We start from the raw sequence: 9,115 nt of genomic DNA, 5'->3' as shown, positions 1-9,115 counted from the left end.
GGACCGACGAAGAACACGACAAGTTTCTAAAAGCTCTTCAGCTGTTAGTCTCTAATTTTCATGATTCTATTATTATTTCTTATTTTCTCTCTTCTTTTGTTAGGACAAAATAAAATTACATTTGTATGTTCCTTGACTTATTTTCATGGTTCTTATTGCCAATTTAGAGTTTTTTTTTACCATCATTCTTAGTATCCTTTTAAGTTCAAACATCTGATTTAATTGACCTTTTTTTGCTGAGAGAGAAGAATAAGAAAATAAAAAAGAGAAAAGAAAGAGAAATTGGTCCTTAGTATTTGTAGTTCGCAAATTTCATATAAGAATGTATTTTTAATTGTTTAATTTTACTTCTCACAGTTTATGCTTAATGGTAAAAAAGTAGCGTGATTATTATATATAATGTTATGACTACATGCTGAAAATTTAAGCAAATGCTATTATTCATTCTTGAATTATACGATTCTTTTATATTTTTTGCCATTAGGGTGCAAAAATTGTTTTTTTTTTTACTTCTAAATTTTAATTTTCAGGTTTTCACATATTATTTGCATTAGATAATGTAATTAACAAGTATGAACATAAATTAGTGATGTGCTTGAATAGGCTCCTTTGTATTAGTGATGAGCATAAATTGATTCAAGCATTTTATAGGAGACAAGTTACATTATTAGTTGCCTTTATACTCATCATTTATGCCACAGTTTATTATGTTTCACATCAGTGTATAGATTAGCCTCTGAACCAAGCAAATAATTGGTTTTACAATGACATGCAATTTCTTGTACTAAATGCTATATTTGTTAGCTTTAGGGGTAAAGGTAGCACCCAGTATGCCGTTAAGGGATCACACAAAGAATTTTCGCAGGAGCTTCTCCACGTGTTGAAACTCATCTGTCAGGTATGAAATCTAAAATTTTCTGATATCTCAGAAATTTAGATCACTGAAAGAAGCACTAAGAAATACTCGAGCTGATTCTAATTTGCATGGCAGCTAGATAAAATTTTCTTTTTGTTCTTGCTAAAACTTACTGAGCTAGTTCTGATTTGCATGGCAGCTAGATGAAATTTTCTTTTTCTTTTTATGCTTTTGAAGAAGAGACAGAAAGAAGCTGTTTTTCTAGAAGAATATTAAATATATATATATATATATATATATATTAAAATAAATCTACTTTAATATATTTGAAGTCATGGAAAAGAGAAACTTAAAACTGAAATCTATGGTTAATATCATTGGTGAGATAGAGGATACTGCATCAAGCCCTTCATAAACATACTAATGATGACGGTAAGTGATCCTTTATTGCATTTTTTTAATTTGAGTGTTGTGACTATATTATTGATATCACCTTAAGATGTTTGCATCTGACCAACTTTAGCCTATCATAAAAGAGTATAAAAATTTTAGTTTCTCAAAATACGCTGAGTTTGGCTATGCATTGGCTCTTAAGTTCACAATGATTCTTCAACACACACACACACACACACATGCACAGATTGAGATCAGCACACTCTAAAAAATGGTAAAATTGCACTTTTATAAGATTAGATTGAATGAATAGATAGATGCCTTTTAGAAAGTCTTTCCTTTCTGTTTTAAACTTTCTCATTCTTGATAATAGGACCAGTTTTAGCACCCCAAGCTAATGATAATGATAGTAAGTAATCATTATAACATCTTATGTTTCCTTGTAGTTTTCTATCTCCTTCTTTACTGTCATTGATCAAAGAAACAAACATAGGAGTTTATTTGCTAGTATATATATTTGAAAGCTAGACATGTGTGACTGTTTGAGTAGTAAAAAAGGTTTTATTTTCATTTCTTGCATCATTCTGACAACAATGATTTGTACTGTTTATGAAACCCCAGCTGCCACTAGTCCGTAGATGATGGGAAATCCCTTGTGCACATTATTTTTATATTTATTTTGGTTTAGCTCCATTCCTTCACTTGATTTTTTCTCCTGCTTAATCATCCAATAATATAAGTTTTCTGTTTCTTGCACCTGTGTTTTTAATATATCCTTCTTCAGATGTGTGCTAATTCCTGATATTCTTTTTAAGTGAACACTTATAGACTACTAATTTATTTTCTTATGTTGCTTGAATTTTGCTTTCACTATGGCCTTGGAGTAACTCACCGGTTCGAAGCCAACCAATAAAGTGTTACATTCGTTTGAGTTGGCTATTGTTCTCTGTACTTCTCTTAATTCCTTTTTATTTTTATGGCCTTGCAGAAATTTGTTCTACAGAAATTGGTTGTATTTCCTCTCAAACTTCAGAATTTGTGGCTTTTGAACAATTATATGGGAACTGTTTGGAAAAGGTAAGAATATTAGGATAAATTAACGAGATTTTTCATTGCTATGCTGATTAAAAGTTGAAAAGCCTGAAACTTTTCTCATGTTTTCTGTAATGAACTGTTTCCTTCAATATATATATAGCATATTCTTACAAAAAGTTCTAACTATGTTGTGCTTGTAATTTTAAAATGTTACCGTTTGACTATGGTTTTTTAGTATGTTCAAGACCTACTTATTTGCCAGCTGCATTGAGATATTACTATTTTCTATGATGGTTTTTTATTTTTTACTTTTATTTTATTAGAGGTGAATGGTTGGAAAGTGAAAACTTTACTTGGGATTTCAGACCACCTGCAGAGGTGATTCCATGATTATTTTTCTTTAGGTTTTATTTCTGCCCACTATATGAGTTCTTATTGCTTTTTTGTTTGATGTGCATCAGATGAACTTGGTTGACTAGTTAAAGGGAATGGTAATAAGTCATCGTAGCGATGAGCTAGTCAAGTAGATAAATACATTTTTCTAGGATTAGTATAAGGACCAAGTTTTTTATGTACATAGTATCATTTTTTCTTTTCTTTTTTATATGGAATGTTTATAGAGTTTAAGTGCTATAAGTATTTTTTCTTTTTCCATTTTATTTGCATCACGAAGCAAATTTGTATAAGGATTATTGATTAATTAAAGAGGCTATAAAAATTTCATTTTGTGAATTTGTGAATTTAATGAAATATTTCATGTTGTAGTAATTAATTTTAGTATATTTATATTATGTATAATATAAAATAAAAAGTAAAAAATAGTATAATATAACTAAAAAATGTTACTAAAGATTTTTTGTAATATTTTTTAAGTGTTACAAAAAATATCTATGGTAACATTTTTGAAGTGTTACAAAAAATATCTATGGTAATATTTTTCTAAGTGTTATAAAAAATATCTATGGTAACATTTTTCTAAATGTTACAAAATATATCTATTGTAACATTTCTTTAAGTGTTACTAAGAAAGGCCTATTGTAACATTTCTCATAATATTACTATAGAAGATCTATTGTAATGTTTTTATTAATTGTTATTAAATCTTTAGAAAAATGTTAGTAAAATTATTTAGTAACATAGGGTATATTTAACATTTGTTAAAATGTTACTAATATACATAGCTAACATTTTAATATGATTTGGTAACATTTTTTACATGTTAGTAAAAGTTAATTATGTAGTAGTGAATGTCACTAGGGTGGCGATGGCCCCCAATTTTACTGGTGCTAAGGAAATCAAAGATCTACGTCCGATAAGCATGGTGGGGTGTGTGTATAAGATAATCTTAAAGATGCTGGTTAGGAGAATGAGAGAAGTTATGTGATGAGCGGATAATTTATACGCTTTTTGGCATTGTTTTTAGTATGTTTTTAGTAGAATCTAGTTACTTTTAGGGATGTTTTCATTAGTTTTTATGTTAAATTCACATTTCTGGACTTTACTAGGAGTTTGTGTATTTTTCTGTGATTTCAGGTATTTTCTGGCTGAAATTGAGGGACTTGAGCAGAAATCAGATTCAGAGGTTGAAGAAGGACTGCTGATGCTGTTGGATTCTGACCTTTCTGCACTCAAAGTGGATTTTCTGGAGCTACAGAACTCGAAATGGCGCGCTTCCAATTGCGTTGGAAAGTAGACATCCAGGGCTTTCCAGCAATGTATAATAGTCTATACTTTGGCCAAGTTTAGACGACGCAAACTGGCGTTCAACGCCAGCTCTCTGCCCAATTCTGGCGTCCAACGCCAGAAAAGGATCCAAAACCAGAGTTGAACGCCCAAACTGGCACAAATACTGGCGTTCAACTCCAAGAAGGACCTCTACACATGCAGCACTCAAGCTCAGTCCAAGCACACACCAAGTGGGCCCCGGAAGTGGATTTATGCATCAATTACTTATTTCTGTAAACCCTAGTGACTAGTTTATTATAAATAGGACCTTTTACTACTGTACTAGACATCTTTTGGACGCCTAGTTCTTAGATTAGAAGGGCTGGCCATCTCGGCCATGCCTGGACCTTTCACTTATGTAATTTTAATGGTAGAGTTTCTACACTCCATAGATTAAGGTGTAAAGCTCTGCTGTTCCTCAAAGATTAATGCAAAGTACTACTGTTTTCTATTCAATTCATCTTATTTCGCTTCTAAGATATTCATTCGCACTTCAACCTGAATGTGATGAACGTGACAATCATCATCATTCCCTATGAACGCGTGCCTGACAACCACTTCCGTTCTACATTAGATTGAATGAGTATCTCTTAGATCTCTTAATCAGAATCTTCGTGGTGTAAGCTAGAATGATGGCGGCATTCAAGAGAATCCGGAAGGTCTAAACCTTGTCTGTGGTATTCCGAGTAGGATTCAATAATTGAATGACTGTGACGAGCTTCAAACTCGCGATTGCTGGGCGTAGTGACAGACGCAAAAGGATAGTAAATCCTATTCCAACATGATCGAGAACCGACAGATGAATAGCCATGCCGTGACAGGGTGCGTTGACCATTTTCACTGAGAGGATAAGATGAAACCATTGACAAGGGTGATGCCTCCAGACAATTAGCCGTGCCGTGATAGGGCATTTGGATCATTTTCCCGAGAGAAGACCGAAAGTAGCCATTGACAATGGTGATGTATCACATAAAGCCAACCATGGAAATGAGTAAGATTGATTGGATGAAGATAGCAGGAAAGCGGAGGTTCAGAGGAACAAAAGCATCTCTATTCGCTTATCTGAAACTCTCACCAATGAATTACATAAGTATTTCTATCCTTTATTATTTACCTTTTAATTATCTAATCCAATCACATTTAACCCTACCTGACTGAGATTTGCAAAGTGACCATAGCTTGCTTCATACTAACAATCTCCGTGGGATTCGACCCTTACTCACGTAAGGTATTACTTGGACGACCCAGTGCACTTGCTGGTTAGTTGTGCGAAGTTGTGAACCATGGTATTGGCATCATATTTTTTGGCGCCATTACCAGGGAAAGAAAGAGCGATGAATTTTACAAAATCAAAAGTGTAATCACAATTTCTGCGCACCAAGTTTTTGGCGCCGTTGCCGGGGATTGTTCGAGTTTGGACAACTGACGGTTCATCTTGTTGCTCAGATTAGGTAATTTTCTTTTCAAAAATTTTTCAAAAATATTTCAAAATTTTCTCACCTGTTTCCGAAAAAAAAATTTTATTCAAAATTTTTAAAGAATGAATTCTAGTGTTTCATGAAGCATGTGAAGCCTGGCTGGCTATAAAGCCATGTCTAAATTCTTTTGGACTGAGGCTTCCACTCATAAGTATATGAAGTTGGATGAAATATCAGCTGTTGTATACATGAGAGGTATCTATGTTTGCTGAAGCTTGGCTGGCCATTGGCCATGTCTAGTGTTTTGGACCGGAGCTTTCATTGAAAGCTTGGCTGGCTAGTGAGCCATGTTTAATTCCTGGACTGAAGCTTTAGACTAAGAATGCAAGATTCCTGGAATTCATATTAAAAATTTTGGAATCCTTATTTTCCTTTTTTAATTAATTTTCGAAAAATTCAAAAAAAATTTAGAAAATCATAAAAATCAAAAATATTTTTCTGTTTCTTGTTTGAGTCTTGAGTCATATCATAAGTTTGGTGTCACTAGCATATGCATCTTGCATTTTTCGGAAATTTTCATGCATTCATAGTGTTCTTCATGATCTTCAAGTTGTTCTTGGTAAGTCTTCTTGTTTGATCTTTGCATTTGCATGTTTTGTGTCTTTTCTTGTTTTTCATATGCATTCTTAAATTCTTAGTGTCTAAGCATTAAAGAATTCTAAGTTTGGTGTCTTGCATGTTTTCCTTGCATTAAAAACTTTTCAAAAATATGTTCTTGGTGTTCATCTTAACATTCATAGTGTTCTTGGTGTTCATCTTGACATTCATAGCATTCTTGCATGCATCACATGTTTTGATCTAAAATTCTCATGCATTGCATCATTTTTCTTGTTTTTCTCTTGCATCATAAAAATTCAAAAATAAAAAAAATATCTTTCCCTTTTTCTCTCATCAAATTCGAAAATTTGAGTTGACTTTTTCAAAAATTTTTAAAATCAAGTTGTTTCTTATGAGTCAAATCAAATTTTCAATTTGAAAATCTTATCTTTTTTTCAAAATCTTTTTCAAAAAAAAAAATCAAATCTTTTTCAAATTTCTTAGTTATTTTCGAAAATTCCAAAAATATTTTTCAAAAATCTTTTTCTTATTTTTGTACCAAATTTTCGAAAATAACAATAACAATTAATGTTTTGATTCAAAAATTTCAAGTTTGTTACTTGGTTGTTAAGAAAGATTCAAACTTTAAGTTCTAGAATCATATCTTATGATTTCTTATGAATCAAGTCATTAATTGTGATTTTAAAAATCAAATCTTTTTCAAAACTAATTTCAATCATATCTTTTCAAAATATCTTCTTATCTTATCTTTTTCAAAAATTTGATTTCAAAATATCTTTTCTAACTTCCTAACTTCTTATCTTTTCAAAATTTGTTTCAACTAACTAACTAACTTTTGTTTGTTTCTTATCTTTTTCAAAACTACCTAACTAACTCTCTATCTCTCATTTTCGAAAATCCCTTCCTTCTTTTTCAAAATTTCTTTTTAACTAACTATTACTTTAATTTTTAAATCTTAATTTTCGAAAAATTACTAACATTTTTCAAAAAAAAAAAAAACTATTTTCAAAAATCACTAACTCTTTTTTAAAATTTATTTTCGAAAATTCCTTCTCTCTCATCTCCTTCTATTTATTTATTCATTCACTAACATCTCATCTCACATCTCTGCCCTCCTCACAGTTGTGTTTCTTTCTTTACATCACATTCTTTATCTTCTTCTTTTCTTCTACTAACACAAGGACCTCTATACTGTGGTATAAAGGATCCATATTATTATTATTATTATTTTTCTGTGCCCTCTTCTTTGTCATATGAGCAGGAGCAAGGACAAGAATATTCTTGTTGAAGCAGATCCAGAACCTGAAAGGACTCTGAAGAGAAAACTAACAGAAGCTAAATTACAACAATCCAGAGATAACCTTTCAGAAATTTTCTAACAGGAAGAGGAGATGGCAGCCGAAAATAATAATAATGCAAGGAGGATGCTTGGTGACTTTACTACACCTAATTCTAATTTACATGGAAGAAGCATCTCCATTCCTACCATTGGAGCAAACAACTTTGAGCTGAAACCTCAATTAGTTTCTCTGATGCAGCAAAACTGCAAGTTTCATGGACTTCCATATGAAGATCCTTTTCAGTTCTTAACTGAATTCTTGCAGATCTGTGATACTGTTAAGACTAATGGAGTAGATCCTGAAGTCTACAGGCTCATGCTTTTCCCATTTGCTGTAAGAGACAGAGCTAGAATATGGTTGGACTCTCAACCTAAAGATAGCATGAACTCTTGGGATAAGCTGGTCACGGCTTTCTTAGCCAAGTTCTTTCCTCCTCAAAAGCTGAGCAAGCTTCGAGTGGATGTTCAAATCTTCAAACAAAAATATGGTGAATCCTTCTATGAAGCCTGGGAGAGATACAAAGGACTGACCAAAAAGTGTCCTTCTGACATGCTTTCAGAATGGACCATCCTGGATATATTCTATGATGGTTTATCTGAGTTATCAAAGATATCATTGGATACTTCTGCAGGTGGATCCATTCACCTAAAGAAAACGCCTGCAGAAGCTCAAGAACTCATTGACATGGTTGCAAATAACCAGTTCATGTACACTTCTGAAAGGAATCCTGTGAATAATGGGACGCCTATGAAGAAGGGAGTTCTTGAGATTGATACTCTGAATGCCATATTGGCTCAGAACAAAATATTGACTCAGCAAGTCAATATGATTTCTCAGAGTCTGAATGGAATACAAGCTGCATCCAACAGTACTCAAGAGGCTTCTTATGAAGAAGAAGCTTATGATCCTGAAAACCCTGCAATAGCAGAGGTGAATTACTTAGGTGAACCTTATGGAAACACCTATAACTCATCATGGAGAAATCATCCAAATTTCTCATGGAAGTATCAAAAGCCTCAACAAGGCTTTAATAATGGTGGAAAAAACAGGTTTAACAATAATAAACCTTTTCCATCATCCGCTCAGCAACAGACAGAGAACTCTGAACAAAATACTTCTAATTTAGCAAACTTAGTCTCTGATCTATCTAAGGCCACTGTAAGTTTCATGAATGAAACAAGGTCTTCCATTAGAAATCTGGAAGCACAAGTGGGCCAGCTGAATAAAAGGATCACTGAAATCCCTCCTAGTACTCTCCCAAGCAATACAGAAGAGAATCCAAAGGGAGAGTGCAAGGCCATTGACATAAGCATCATGGCCGAACCTATGAGGAGAGGAGAGGATGTGAATCCCAAGGAGGAAGACCTCCTGGGACGTTCAGTGATCAATAAGGAGCTTCCCTCTGAGGAACCAAAGGACTCTGAGGCTCATCTAGAGACCATAGAGATTCCATTGAACCTCCTTATGACATTCATGAGCTCTGATGAGTATTCCTCTTCTGAAGAGAATGAGGATGTTACTGAAGAGCAAACTACCAAGTTTCTTAGTGCAAACATGAAGCTGAATGCCAAATTATTTGGTATTGAAACTTGGGAAGATGAACCTCCCTTGTTCACCAATGAACTAAGTGATCTGGATCAACTGACATTACCTCAGAAGAAACAGGATCCTGGAAAGTTCATAATACCTTGTACCATAGGCACCATGATCTTTAAGGCTCTGTGTGACCT

The 9,115-nt window shown here is 33.2% G+C and overlaps 1 non-coding gene across 1 annotated transcript; it reads right to left on the bottom strand.

Moving 5' to 3' along the window:
- Positions 1-7,832: 7,832 nt before the first annotated feature.
- LOC112787814 (small nucleolar RNA R71) lies at positions 7,833-7,940 on the bottom strand. The gene has a single exon (XR_003195204.1). It is a non-coding gene; the product is annotated as a small nucleolar RNA R71 (small nucleolar RNA).
- Between the last annotated feature and the right edge of the window lie 1,175 nt (positions 7,941-9,115).

The sequence above is a fragment of the Arachis hypogaea genome, chromosome 20, assembly GCF_003086295.3.
Source record: "Arachis hypogaea cultivar Tifrunner chromosome 20, arahy.Tifrunner.gnm2.J5K5, whole genome shotgun sequence".
NCBI classification, from domain to species: Eukaryota; Viridiplantae; Streptophyta; class Magnoliopsida; order Fabales; family Fabaceae; genus Arachis; species Arachis hypogaea.
Note: the sequence above shows the minus strand (reverse complement) of the source record. Positions and strands in the feature narration are given on the sequence as shown.